Source organism: Sceloporus occidentalis, unplaced genomic scaffold (genome assembly GCF_023333645.1).
Source record: "Sceloporus occidentalis isolate IW3139 unplaced genomic scaffold, rSceOcc1.0.p SCAF_1, whole genome shotgun sequence".
NCBI lineage: Eukaryota > Metazoa > Chordata > Lepidosauria > Squamata > Phrynosomatidae > Sceloporus > Sceloporus occidentalis.
The window spans coordinates 118,432,073-118,446,926 of record NW_028316981.1 but is presented as its reverse complement, the minus strand read 5'-3'; the positions used below and the strand labels follow the sequence as shown (position 1 = coordinate 118,446,926).

Genomic DNA, 14,854 nt, shown 5'->3' with positions numbered 1-14,854 from the left:
CACATTTCAAAATCAAATTCATAACCATTAGTTTTGTGATGATTCTTCCTTCTTTTCATTGTAAATTTGCAGGGTTTAAGTATAGTTAAACAGACCTTAATAGGTTCACACAAATACATCTCAGTGAATATTAGCTTAACTTTAGTATAAAGTTTATTATTCAGCAACAGTTTGAATGTTTATATTCCAGCTTGGACTCACAACTGATTTTATGACAAAATGTGTTCTGTAGAGGACTAAATTGTTGGAAATTAGGTTCTTAACATAGTGGAGTGTGGGTCATTGCGTGGATTTTGAATGCTTCTACAACTTTATGAAATCCTTCAGTTTTTTTAGAGGTAAAGAATTGTCTTGTTTCAGTAATATACACCCTTTATTGTTTTTACAAATGGGCTTGAGGTGGGGAAGAATAAACGACTGTAAAATATGTCAGCTCCTTAGAATTTAATTAATTAATTATGGAATTAGGTTTACATTGACATTCTAACTGAAGTCAGACGTTTTAGCTTAAACACTGTAATTATGTTGCCTCTTTTTGTTATAATATTTCCACCTGATAATTTTAACTAGTTAGTTTGTATTACTGATTTTATGGTGCACTGTGTCCAGTAGAGGCCATTCATGCTTGCTTGGCAATGCATGCAAATTATGGTGGCTAGATTTTGAGCTGATTTATTATAAATGTAGGAGTCGCCAATTTCCCCCTTTAATAAATCTTAATCAAATGGTACAGATTTTTCAGCTCAGTACAGGAACAGTTGCTGGTTATAGAGCTATTATCTTTTCTAAAAGAAAAAAAAAACATTTTGTGCTCTGAATAGCAATCTAGGAAGGAAAACGTGGAGGCCTATCTCCACTCCTTTTCTTTTAACAGCAACCTGACACAAAGAAATGAAACAGGTGAAACTCAATCCACCACTTATCTGAATGCCAGAAAAGAGCAACCTGCTGTGTGCCGGGCTGTGATAATGGAACCTTCCTGAAAGCTGCAGCAGAGGGAGAGGAAATGGGAGGCAACAGGACCTTTCCATCACCCCTCCTAAAAGATCAGATCCTTCAGGCTCCTCTTCCCTTGAGACTGTTTCCAGCTGGTCATTCCAAGCTCTTCTGTTTTAAGCTTCTTTAAGAACTGATGCCTGGGTTTGCTTTTTTCTTCTTTTGCCATGTTTCTTGTTCTCTTTGTATCATCTCTGAAATCAGGCCATGAGGAATTTGTGAGCCCTTCAGATTTTGTTGGATTACAATTCCCATAGGACATTTTCACACTGAGGAATGTATCACTGTCCCAAAAGAAGAAGAAAGTGGGGCTAATGCGAAAATGCATGAAATTACGTAGTAGCTTATCACACACAGAGACGAGCACAGCATCCATCCGAAAGAGAAAGCAGTGCAAATGCGAATGAATTCATCACATGAGTATTTACCCATCGGCTTCTTCACTATGAATTAGTGCTAATTGCTAATTCACGGGAGAAATCCCATGGCCGAACTAGATGCATTTCATACTAATGCATATGCGAATTGACTGTGAATTCACAGTGGAAAAGGATTTATACATTTGATATTTTTCCAAATGCAGCTATTCCTGGGATGACTCGCGATTGCGTTTGGGTTGTGTTTGGATTACATGTGACGTTTGGAATTATTTTGCAAAATTATGTGAAATACCTTGGATGACCCCAGATTAACCTTCGGTTAACCTTCCAATTTCCCCTGTGTGATAAAGCCCATAGTCTCTGACCAAGGTTTTTGCTAGCTGTGGCTGCTGGAAGCTGTCACTCAACAATACCTGGAAAGCACTTTAGACAGTCTTTCCCACCCAACCCCTTTTTAAAAATGGCATATGTTTTGGAGCCTTTCAGCTGAAGAGTATGGTAAAAAAATATACACACATACAGTTTCTTTCTTTCTTTCTTTCTTTCTTTCTTTCTTTCTTTCATAACTTACCCTACTCTCTGCTTCTTGGGACAAAAGATCTTCTCTTTACACTCTGAGCCTTATTGTGTGTCAGCCTCACTGACTTATTTCTAAGTAAACAGTGACTGTCACTGTCACAGTGAGAGGCTGCACATGTCAAGGTAGGCCAAAGTCTGACTTGGATTATCTGAATGTCAGCAGAACTCCTAGACTACTAAGACATTAACAGTCTCAGTCATAGAAACCCTTCTGTTTTAAAGTAGTCTAGCCTGGTGATGTAAGAAAGGGGAGGAAGAAGGGCAGAAACTTGGGAAAACTGAAAGTTGGATAAACCTCTAAGATGGCACTCTCCATGTATCACTAGCTCAGGCACACTGTCATTGATTTCAAATATAGACATGCCACTTGAATTAAACATCAAAATGTAGGCAGTGAGAGGAAGGGCAAAGGAGGGTCAGGGTATGGAATCATTGTGCATAATGGCAAGGCTGATTCATTTCCTGAGCTGAATGATGTGAGAAAGCAGAAATAACTGTATGTGTTGAAATTCAGGTACTTCCCCCACCATGAGATATGTTCTCACCAAAGCACTGGAGCACAAGTGACTCCCAGGTAAGAGAAAGAAGAACTATAGCTTCCAATGGAGAACTATTTCTGTAAGAGGAAGTCAGCACACAGTGGAAGACACAGAAAAGCTCCTTTTTGACTTCTTCAAAACTCTCCTCCTGACTGGGTGTTGGAAAAAAGGGGGAGTTAAGCAAAACCAGGCCTCAAACCTGACATTTGCCCCCCACCCAACAAATCCCTTTTCCCAATACCCACCCTCATGAAGAATTCAAAAGTTCATCTCTTTTGTGTCATTTTAGTGGTCCTAGTAACAGGTGACTTGAAGGCACATAAACACACACAATCAAGATATTACTCTGCTCTTAATATTATTATTATTATTATTATTATTATTATTATTATTATTATTATTATTACCACTACTACTACTACTCATATCACGTCATGTTCTTCCAGTGGAAAAAAACAGTATTTTGTGATGAGATATAGAGTGTGATCTTTCACTAGCCTCTAGTATTGCCCTGTCCTGTCATGGTAACAACTCATCCAGATTTGTCCGTTCACAGTTTGTTTGTTTGTTTATGAAACAACTGAATGTGATCCTTGCGAAACAACAAAAGTAGGCATATGGACTACTTCCTTCCATTGGGGGGGGGGGGGGCTAATGGAGTTACTCCAGCTTACATTTGCTAAGAATCTGGCATCACTGACCTGTCCCCAAATTGAGCAATATATACATACTTCATAAGAGTATTTCAGTCTCCACAAGAGTTGCTTTTGAAAGTTAAAATTTTTTTTAAAGGGGACTTTTAATAGGGTACTGCACTGCTTTTATCTGTACTGTTCTTTAAACATTATTTTTTAATTGTATGTTTTAAATTGCTTTTAAAGTTATTGACACTTTAATTGCTTTTTAATATTAATCCTTTGTATGTTTTAGCTATAGTGTTTATTTTTAATTTGCAAGCCACCTTGAGTCTCAGTTTTGGGGAGCAGATAAAGTCAGTGGCAACAACTGAGATTATTCATTTCCTGGTTCCACTGCACTTTGCACAGGTATTTAATGTAGTATTTTGTATAGAGCCATTGTGGTGTAGTGGTTTGAATGTTGGACTAAGACTGCGGGAGACCAAGGTTCAGATTCCTACTCAGTCATGGAAACCCTCTGGGTGATCTTGGGCAGATCACACTCTCTCAGCCTCAGAGAAGGGTAATGGCAAACTTGCCAAGTATTCAGGCTGAAGGCACAAACATCAACATTTTGCACAGATGGACAAATATGCATTCCACCCCATTTCCTGGCTTCTGCACTGTGACTATCTAGTTCACAGCACTTAGAATGATCTGGACTACTAAAGCAATACATTGACAGTTGAATTCTGGTGAGAAATCCTATCCAGAATAAGTGACAGCATCAAAGGTCCAAAACACACTACAAAAATAATCCATTTTGAGACAGTTTTAAGTGCCTTGGCTCAGTGCTAGGGAATCCTGGAAATTGCAGTTTATTGTGGGATCAAAGCTCTGTGACAGAGAAGGCTAAATGTCTCACAAAACTACAGTTTCTAGAATTATCTAGCACTGAGCCAGGGAGGTGTCAAACTGGATTACTTCTGCTGTGTGTTTTGAACCAAAGAAAGCAAAACTTTCATATTGATGCTGGGGAAATACCCAGCAGCTAAAATTGGTGAGGCAAGTACAGTAACACTTTGCAATGGAAAATCAAACTTCACACTGACACTCAGCCCCATTCTTAGCTGTGTGGATGGTGACTGGACAGACATTGCCGTCTCAGGGCTTGAACATTCCATGTGAACAAGTGTGGCAGCCAGCAATCCAGGACCTGAAAATAGCACTGTACACGAGGAGGAATGCTCTGCTCTTCTAAATAGGCCACCAGCATCCCATTTTATTTTCTTTATTTTCTAGTCTGCATCATTTATGCCCAAAGCACAAAAGCCACTATTAAACAGATTTCACATAAAAACATTACTCCTGGCTCTTTTTTAAAACTACATATCACAGCATCTAACATCTAGGGTTGCCAGCTTTTTCCTATACCTCAAAAGTATAAAAATGTGTGTACAGCAACATGCTGAGAAAAATGTCAGCTGTTAAAGAGACCCCTTCCCCATGGCAGCTGGCAACTCTCCTCACATCCTGAAATAGAACAAAGAAGTCTTGAGAATTCACTTTTTTATTTTGCTTTCAGGACTTGCAACAAAATGCAGTTTGGACACACATCCCTTCCCAGTCATTTTGTGACCAACTTATGGCCCTTATTTGTAAGTATGATTTTCTAGCAGCAAGTCCCTGGTGTGGACATCTTGGGCATCAAATAGCCTCACTTCCTCATGTTTAAGCTCACACTGTGGATTCTCCCAGATGTCCAGTTCAAATAAATACCAGAAAGAATACTTAAAGAAAATATCATGTGGACATTATATAGCCAAGAATAGAGAAGATGCCTGTCACTCATGTGATGCCTTGAGTAGGTTCATATGATGCTATCTCAGCTTAATAAACTGAAACATGAACAAGCTTCTCCCTTCCACACAGCCAGGAATGAACCAAGAAACCACTGATTAACCATAGTTTTCCATTTCATCTGAAATGGGATGCTTTAGAACAAGTGAAGATATTAAACTAGCTTAAAATCCTGGCTTGCTCTGGAGCTGGTAACCATATTTTTCTAGTTTAGATGAAACCAGAAACTATGGTTAAAAAATACTGCCTTATTGGATGGTTTGCTCATACCATGAAAAAAGAAGTTAAGGGGTTGTGTGTACAGGCAAAATGCTGATTTTCATCTTTCTTTATTAAGCCAATTTTCTATGACCCACACTTTCTGCCATTATGGACTACACAGGAATTGCATGTGGCCTGCAAGAATTTGATGCACAAAAGCAAGCCACCTGATTTCACATGAATACACAGTGATTAGATGTGTGTACAGCCACCTTGAATCTCATTTTGGAAGAAAGGTGGGATATAAATCCAATAAATAAATAAATTCATCTGAAAATTCAGCTGAAAATTCATTTTTGAAAATCACCTGTTTTCTAAAACCACGAACCTTAAATTGAATCAACTTAATTTAGGGGCCCATTCACATTACAAAAAAAATCGGTTCTGAAACCGATTCAATCACGTGAAGTTCCTACTCACCCCGAATCTCACACAAGCGAATCCGGGGCTTGCACACCCGTTCCGTGTTAAATGGCCCCTAGCGCGGTGTTTTTGAAATCGGCGCAAATACCGTTTCTTTTGGAAAACCCCGGGTCCTGGGAATGAGAACTTGGCCTCGATCACGATCGAGGCAAATTGAGGGAGGGATTTAGGTCAGAGGGTGGGCAAAGGGCAAGGCATTTCCTCCCCTCATCGGAGGGGAGGGGGAAGAGGAAAGAGCCCTGGGAAGAAGAGAGCAATGGAAGGCATTCTTTAGGAGCCTCTTTTCCCTGCATCCCCTGCCCAAAGCCCTCTGTCGCTGGGCATTCCTTCCCTTGCAGGAGGAAAAAATTCAGGTCACGAACAGAGCTCATGTCAGGCAACCCCCCCCCCCATTTTCAAATTCAAACAATTTTTTTGGAGCAAATATGCGCATTGAATACATTATGTTTGTATTCCAGAGGCAGATGGAGATGGGCATGCACTTTATATCCTTGGATCTCCTTGCCTTCTGCAGAGGGGGAAGCTACAAATGTTGCAAACAATCAATGTTACATTTTTAACAATTTTTTTGGAGCAAATATGCGCATTGAATACATTATGTTTGTATTCCAGAGGCAGATGGAGCTGGGCTTGCACTTTATATCCTTGGATCTCCTTGCCTTCTGCAGAGGGGGAAGCTACAAATGTTGCAAACAATCAATGTTACATTTTTAACAATTTTTTTGGAGCAAATATGCGCATGGTTTGTCTTCTTGAGCAGATACAGCAAGGGAAGCAAAGGGAAAGCTAATGTTGCTTTTAAAAGCATAAAAAAAATGCATGGCAATCCCATCCTTTGCCTGGGACAGGGGCAGATCTGACCCAAAAGCCCACAGGTTTATAAAAAAAAGAGAGAGAGAGAGAGGCATCTCTCTCCCTGCTTCAGCCGCTGAAACCCCTGTGCCTGGCTCTTTAAAAAGGGAGGACAATTTCCCCGATGCCCTGCAAACGTCACCATGACGATAGCTTGATTGGCAGCAGCCACCTCGCCAGCAGACACAGAATGCATTCGATTTCTAATTTGTGCTAACGGAGCGATTCGGGGGAGGGGCATCCGGATCAGCCCAGTTCCTTCCAGGTCTTTTAGACCAGTATGAATGGGGCCTTAGGTTGATATGTGGAAGTCTTGCAAATACTGTGATCAGTTGCTTTCCCCTCCTTACGAACACACACATTGTTTGATGTGCTATCGTGACACAGTGAGAGGCTATCCTGAGTTAAGAGACTCCCAATTCTCAACAACATTGCTCAGAGGAGCATTTGAAGTAGGTGGAAATTTTTCCCAATACACTGTCAAATCACATGTCTAGAAACAGCAACTCATATCTCTGTGATGTCCTTTTCTGGCATTCTGGCTGATAGGCACCCTCAGAGAAACTAAGCCATAGGCAGGTAGCAGATCTAGAACTCAATCTATAACAAGAGGCACTCAATTTTGGAATGCTGGAACCACATTGTCTGTGGAGAGAGGAAGCCCAACCAATCCTAGAACATGGCTGACATCCCTGTCCCCCTTCCTTGGATCTCATTTAACTGGCAAACCCAACTAGGGTCAAAGAATGTGAAATTCCAATAAGTCCTTGACATGAGAAATATAAAAAAATGCCTCAAGTAGAAAATAAATTCTTCCTGGCTTGTGTCACAGCCACCCTCAACTTTTCCAAAACTGCATGCAATGTCTCAAGGAAAGACTGGTTTAACAGTTTTGAGATTTGGAGTATCACTCTTATGTTTAATTTCTCTAAATCTTGCAGCTTCAGTGCCCAAGTGAAGGCTTGATATGACCAAAAAACAAACAAAAAACAAAAACAAAACCTAGTTGGGTTTGCCAGTTAAATGAGATCTTGGCTTCTTTCTCAGTCTCTGGGAAGATAATAAATTCTAGGGAGTTACACATAGGACTGCCAACCTTTTTCCAGACAAGTATCTTTAAATTGGCGACAAGCAGCAATTCAACCAATGACTTTTCTAGCATACAGATGCAGTGCCAGGGTAATGATGACATTTATTATTGTTATTGTGTGGCAATAATACACCACCCAATCCTTTGTATCTTTTCTCTTAGATAAATCTCACTGTATTCAATGGAGTTTACTCTGTGGTAATTGTGCATCAGATTGTACCCGAAAACTATAATACGGTATGCTATAATGCCTCCATTCTAAAATTTATGTTCCATATTCCTGATACTAACTACAAATACAAACGTCTCTCTGTTCGCTTTCAAGTATGCACTTTCTTCAATTTCATCTGTTTTAAAAATAAATAGGGCTTTGCTTTATGACAGCATTACCAAAACCTACAAATATTATTAATAAAATAAACAACAGTAATAAAAAAAATATGGGTGCATTGAAAGCACTTTCCTCAGCAAGTGTTTTTCCCCCCTTGGGTCAAACCTGCCTTGTAGACAGATCTGAAGGAAATAGTCTTTTTTTTCCCCTCTCTATTTTTTCATTTTGTGGGAGGGATAGCAAAATCTGAAGAAAGCAAAAGAGGAGTAAATCTCAAACAGTGACTGTTCATACCTATTCAGACATTCTCACAGAGTTTAGTAAAACTTGCTCTCAAGTAAGTGTGTATGGGACTGCAGCCTTATTTGAAAGCAATAAATAGGAAGTTTGAAAGAGAAATTAGGGTGGTGCATTTCACTTCTGCACTTTCCTGTTATTGTTTGGCTCTTCCTAAAACCTGTTACACAGTCATGACTTTTGTCTCCCAAATCATAATCTCTGTCTCACATCTAGAGACTGTAAGCACCTTACTTAAGGCTAGAGATTGTGCACAGCTTTCTTCGTATAACTAGTGATGGCTTGATGACAGAGTAAAGGGGCACTTCTTTCTACCATTTTGGGGTGAGACAGAGTGCCTCTCCTCTGCTTGGTTCATGAGCTACTACTGAAATAATCTCTTTATTTTCATTCACAGTGCTTATCTTTTTATAAAGATAAATAAAAGACAGTTAGTCCAAGATCTAGCATTGGATGGTAAAGTTCCACCGCCCAGAACTATAATACTTCCCCCTCTCCCACAGGAGTCACCTATGTCCCATGACCCCTACAGCCATTTACTGACTGGCAGAGAATGGCAGGTGGGCAGCAGAGAAGCATCTGGCTATATAGACAAACATACAATGATGATGTCATCTTCAAAGACTTCTGGAGGACCCCCAGGAGGTCCCAGAGGAAGCCTTCATCACAGAAGTATAGGGTTGGAAGAGACTATAAGAGCCATCCAGTCCAACCTTCTGCCATACAGGAAGACAAAATCAAAGTACCCCTGACAGATGGCCATCCAACCTCTGTTTAAAAACCTCCAAAGAAGAAAACTCCACCACTTTCAAAAGGAGTGTGTTCCATGATAGAACAGCTATTACCATCAGGAAGTTCTCCCTAATGTTTAGCTGGAATCTCTTTTCCTGTAGTTTGAATTGTTGTGCATCTAGGTTATAGCCACACAGCCAGATGCTTCTCAGCTATCATCTGTTCTCTACCAGCCACTAAATGCTATGTTGGAGTGGGAGCCAATACAAATAACATAGGCCTTTGGGGTTGGGGTCATCACATGAGAAAGATAGAGAACTCTGACCTCCACAATGACAAAAAAGAGACATATGTCCCAGTACAGAGTGCCCAAAAAGGGCGGTCTGCCAGTGTCCTGGTTTGCTCCGTGAGGAAGCCCAGTGGACAAACCACATGGCTTCCTCGCGGAGCAAAAAGGACCCGCAAAAAGTGGGTTCTTTTTGCAGTGCCATAATGACGTCGCAGTGCGCCAATGGCGCACTTGCAATATCATTATGGTGCCGCAATGTGCAGATGCTAGGCATCCGGTCGCATCAAAATGGCAGCACCCATCTGTACAGGGCGCCACCATTTTGATGTACAGAAGATGTGCTAGGGTTGCGGGGCGTCTGTAAGTGACACCCCGAGGCAACCCTAGCACATCATCAAGACGTGCCACGAGGCCTGTCTGTGCTGGGCCATATGAAAGCAAGTTGGATTTATGCTTTCATATGCCACTCACAGGATTGTTGTTTGTTGTTGTGTTTGTTTGTTGCCTTCAAGTTGTTTCTGACCTATGGTGACCTTAAGGCAAACCCATTTCTTGGCAAGTTTCTTCAGAGGGGGATTTCCATTGCCATCCTCTAAGGCTGAGAGAGCAAGACAATGCACTGTAAAATCTAGACTTGAGTACTACATTTCAGTTGTAAGTTTAAAGGCTCCCAGAATCATTAGATTTATACCTTTTAAACTGTATCCAATGGTGGGTTCAACTGAAAATTTCTCTCTCCATTTTATTGATTTTCTTTTAGGTGAACCTGTACCCATTTACATCATTGTTTTATACCAGGTTGCACGACTTTATTTCTTCCCATGCTAAAATGTGTGTAATTTAAAACATTTAGGAACTCAAAGAAAAGTTCAAATCCACACAGAAGGAATCAACTCTAGCCCTAACTAAAATATGCCAACAAATATGGAGAGCAACAACGGATTTTTAAAAATATATAGACGACTGATGAGCTGAACTTCTTGGAGTAAAAATCACCTCCTGGTCCCTTCCATTTCTTTGGTTAAAAAGAATTGAGATTGGATCTAGAGAAGAGTGCTGAGTATACCACAAATGGCCAAAAAGAAACAAATGTTACTTGAACAGCTCAAGGCTGAACTCTCCCTGGAAGCCAAGATGATGAAACTGAGGCTATCCTCCTTTGGCCATATTATGAGGAGGCATGAATCATTAAGAAAGACAATAATGCTAGGAAAGGTAGAAGGTAATAGAAAGAGAGGAAAACAGCATGCTAGATGGATAGTCTCAATCAGGAAATCCACAGGCCTGAATTTACAGGACCTATGCAGAGCAATAGAGGACATGGGGTCTTGGAGATGTCTCATGCACATGATCACCATGAGTAGGAGTCAACTCAAATAAATTTAACAACAACAACAAATACACCAAGACTGTTGAGTTGAAATTTTCTTCCTACCTTGGCTTTGAACAAAGCTGACACACACACGTTACCAGATCTCCCCTTCTCTAAGGCTCTCAAGTAAAGCAGGGAAAGTTGGGACCTGCTTCCAAGATGGCTGAGACAGTATGGGATTGCCTCCTCTAAGGCTGCTGCCACACTGCAGAATTAATGCAATTTGACATCACTTTAGCTACCCTGGCTCTATCCTATGGAATCTTGGGAATATGTTTGTTGTGGCCCCAGTGCGCTCGGTCAAAGAAGGCTAAAGAGTGCACCAAACTACAAATCTGAGAATTCCACAGCATGGAGCCATAACACTTAAAGCAGTGTCAAACGGTATTATTTCTGCAGTGTAAATGCAGCCTTAGAGAAGCCACTCCTCTCCCTTACTATGGATAGTCTGGAAGATTTTCTTTTACCTGATAAAAGGGTGGTGTCTTAGGGCTGAGAAATGGAGGGAGATGTGGGGGGGGGGGGGGAGAAGAGTTACAAGAAGAGGCCAAAGTGAGGCCATTGCCTCCCAAATAAGCATTCTGCCCTCAATGAAATTTTCCTTCAGTCCCCATATTTCTAGCATTGTGGTAACAATGTTTCAGTTGAGCATTTATAAATACTGTACAATTTAGGCTGTGTAAACACACTGAGTGACCTTAGGCAAGTCACACTCTCTCAGCCTCAGAGGCTGGCAATGACAAAGCCCCTCTAAATAAACTTGACAGGAAACCCCCATGACAGGTTTGCTTTAGGGTCGCCATAAGTCGGAAAAAGCTGAAGGCACACAACAATAACAAAGACAAGGGGTAAGCAAAGTGGCCAAGACTATGTAGACATAGTAAATAGAAGTACTGTATATACTCATTTTTAAGTCTAGAAATTTTAATCAAAAAATTGACCCCAAAAACGAGAGTTGACTTATCCACGGGTCAATGTTAGTACTATACTTTAACTCTTATTTTAAAAAACAAACCATCCTCTGATGAAAGGCAAGAGTATAATCTGTCCTGGAACCACTGACCCCACTCTATTCTCTTATCCATTCAGCTTTTAGGATGAGCACGAACAGTTAGGCCTGCCTGAATTTTGTTAAGTTCTTTGGCACTGTTTTTCCTTGTTTCGTGCTTTAGATCCTTTGTTATGTGACCCTAGGTTTTACCTTCAACTTATCAAAATCCATAATTGTGGCCCCAAAACCTGCCCTCGACTTACACATGAGGTCGACTTATAGTCCAGTATATACGGTAAGTGTGCCACTCTCTTTAGTGTTAGAAATTTGGGGACAGAAAGACGACTTCTTTCTTATGGGACTTCTTTCTTATTCCCAAATAAAAGCCCCAAAAATGTAAATCCATGCTTCTTAGCCATGCTCAAAATGGAGAACATTTTTAAATTCCTTCTGGACAGAAGGGTGAAATGGAAAACATGTCCTGAAAAAGGAGGAGGTCTGGTCACCCTGGTCAGAGAGCTCTGGTGCCAAACAGGGTGACGAGGGATCCCCGTTTTCCAGGACATGTCCTTCATTTCAACCTTCTGTCCAGGGGGAATTCCAAAAGGCCCTCCATTTTGAGCAGGCATAAGAAGCATGAATTTTCATTTATATTCATGTTTTTAGCTTGCATTTGGTAATGTCCTCCATTGTCCTTGAAGATCCTACATGTAATGGTGTGCCTTGTCCTCCTTTGTGGTTAAGACATCTGGTCACCCTGCGTGCCACAACCCACAACAATTCCCAGAATTCCATAGCATTGCATTGCTAGAGAGAAGGTTGAAATGTAAGACATGTCCTGGAAAAGAAGGACATCTGGTCACCCTGTGTGGCAGCAGAGCTCTTGTAGTGGTCAGAGAGCTCTGGTGCTACTACAATTCTCAGAATTCCACAGCATTGAGCCATGGCAGTTAAAGTGGTTTGAAACTGGATTATTTCTGCAGTGCAGATGCAGCCTCGACAGCCACCATCCTGTTTCCTGCTTCCACCCAACAGTGTGTGGGAGAGTCAGAGGGAAGCAACTCTTTTTTCCTTTCCAATGTTGGCACAGTGGTTAAGTGCCGGTTTTTGTTGTTTATTAACTGCCTTCGACTGGATCTTGACTCATGGCGACCCTGTGGATGATACATCTCCAAGACTCCCTAACTTCTTCTGCTCTGCTTAGGTTCTGCAGACTCAGGCCTGTGGCCTTCCTAATAGAGTCCATCCATTTAGCATGTGGCCTTCCTCTCTTTCTGCTTCCCTCCACCTTTCCTAGCATTATTGTTTTTTTCCAGTGAATTGTGCCTTCTCATGATGGGGCCCAAGTACAAGAGCCTTTGTTTTATCATGGCTTCCAGAGAGATTTCTGGTTTGATCTGTTCTAGCACCAATTTGTCTGTCTTTTTGGCTGTCCACAGTATCCTAAACACGCTCCTCCAGCACTCTCAGATGAGCTGGTTTTCTTCCTATCTTCTTTCTTCACTGTCCAGTTCTCACATTTGTAGATAGTAATAGAGAATAGAATGGCTTGTACGATTCTAACTTTCATGCTCAGTTGTGTATCTCTGCATTCTAGGAGATCTTTTCTAGTTCATAGCCGCCTTCCTCATTCGCTGTAGCCAAGAAACGTTGTGAGTTTGATCCCAGGGCTCCAAGACTGACTCAACCGTCCATCTTTTCATAGGTCAGTAAAACGTGTACCTAGTTTGTTGGGGGCAATTGGCTTACAGATGGTAAACCGCTTAGAGAGTGCTGAGTCCACTGTGAAGTGGTGTACATTCTATTGCTGTTGCTAATGTATCTCCTCAAAAGCCAAATGTCCCTCCCTGCTTTTCTTTGTGTCCACCCCATGTAGCTTAACCCCCTCCAGAGGAAAGCCCCTGGCTCTTCCACACAGACATTTCCCACCAGTTTCTCCTTAACTGTGGAGGAGAGGGTTAGGCCTCCTCCTCTTGTTCCTGCTGCCCATGTCCCATCCTGACCCTCAGCTGCCAGGACCCGCCTGTGGCACGTAAGCCTCGCCCTGTAAGTCAGGGCAGAAATAACCCCTTTAGTGTTGTGGGCCTTCAAGCTGCTTTTGAGGTATGGTGACCCTAAGGTGACCCTTGAGAGCCAACCTGGTGTTGTGGTTTGGGTGCTGTTGGACTCTGACTCTGGAAGCCAGAGCCTGAATCCCCTCCTCTGCCAGGGCAACCCATTGGGCGACCTTGGCCAAGTCACACTCTCTCAACCTCAGAGGATGGCCATTGCAAACCTCCTCTGAACAGGGTGACCAGATGGCCTAACCACAAAAGAGGACAAGGCACTGCCAAATGTAAGACACTGAAGACAACATATAGGACATCATCAAAGAAAAGCTCAATACACTCCTAGAAATATAAATTTGTGCTTCTTAGTCCTGCTCAAAACGGAGGATGTTTTGGAATTCCTCCTGGACCGAAGGTTGGAATGGAGGGCACGTCCTGGAAAAGGAGGGCATCTGGGCATCTTGCCCCTGAAGAAACGTGCCAAGAAAAGCCCATGCCAGGGCTGCCATAAGTCAGAAACGACTTGAAGGCACACATCAGCAACAACAAGAAGTACGTCAGGAGCTCTTGTGGCACCTTTGAGACTCACTGAAAGAAAGAAGTTGGCAGCAGGAGCTTTCCCAGACTAAAGTCGACTTCCTCAATGGCTATAGCATTGTTGACTGAGTGTTTTCTTTTAAGGTATGTTTAAACTGGGTGCTGTTTCATTGCTATTTTAAGGGGGTGGGATATTGGGATGTGGAATTGTATTATTTTAACTGTAAGCCACCCCGGGTTGTGTTCCACAGAGAAATGGGATATAAATAAATTTATTATTATTATTATTATTATTATTATTATTATTATTATTATTATGTGCTTTAGATGAAATAAATGAAGCCTCAGAAGAAGTAGACTAAGTCTAAGAAAGTTGCTGCTGCCAACTTCTTTATTTCAGTTACTCTTAAAGGTGCTGCAAGACGACTATATCTTTGAATACTACTACTACTAATATGCATCTGAGGAAGTAGATTTTAGTCTAGGGAAGCTCCTGCTGCCACCTTCTTTCTTTCAGTGAGTCTCAAAGGGGCTGCCAGATCTCTCCGCATACTGATTCGACAGACGAACATGGCTATGTCTTTGAATCCAGCAGCAACAAGGTGACCCTATCAGGAGGTCTTCTGGGGCTGAGAGAGTGTGACTCGCCCAAGGGCCCTC

The 14,854-nt window shown here is 41.6% G+C and overlaps 1 protein-coding gene across 1 annotated transcript in view; it reads right to left on the bottom strand.

The window, feature by feature from the left end:
- The window catches only part of ADGRE5 (adhesion G protein-coupled receptor E5), an 82,523-nt gene that overhangs the window by 67,075 nt on the left and 594 nt on the right, over positions 1 to 14,854 (bottom strand). The gene's annotated exons all lie outside the window — the stretch shown is intronic.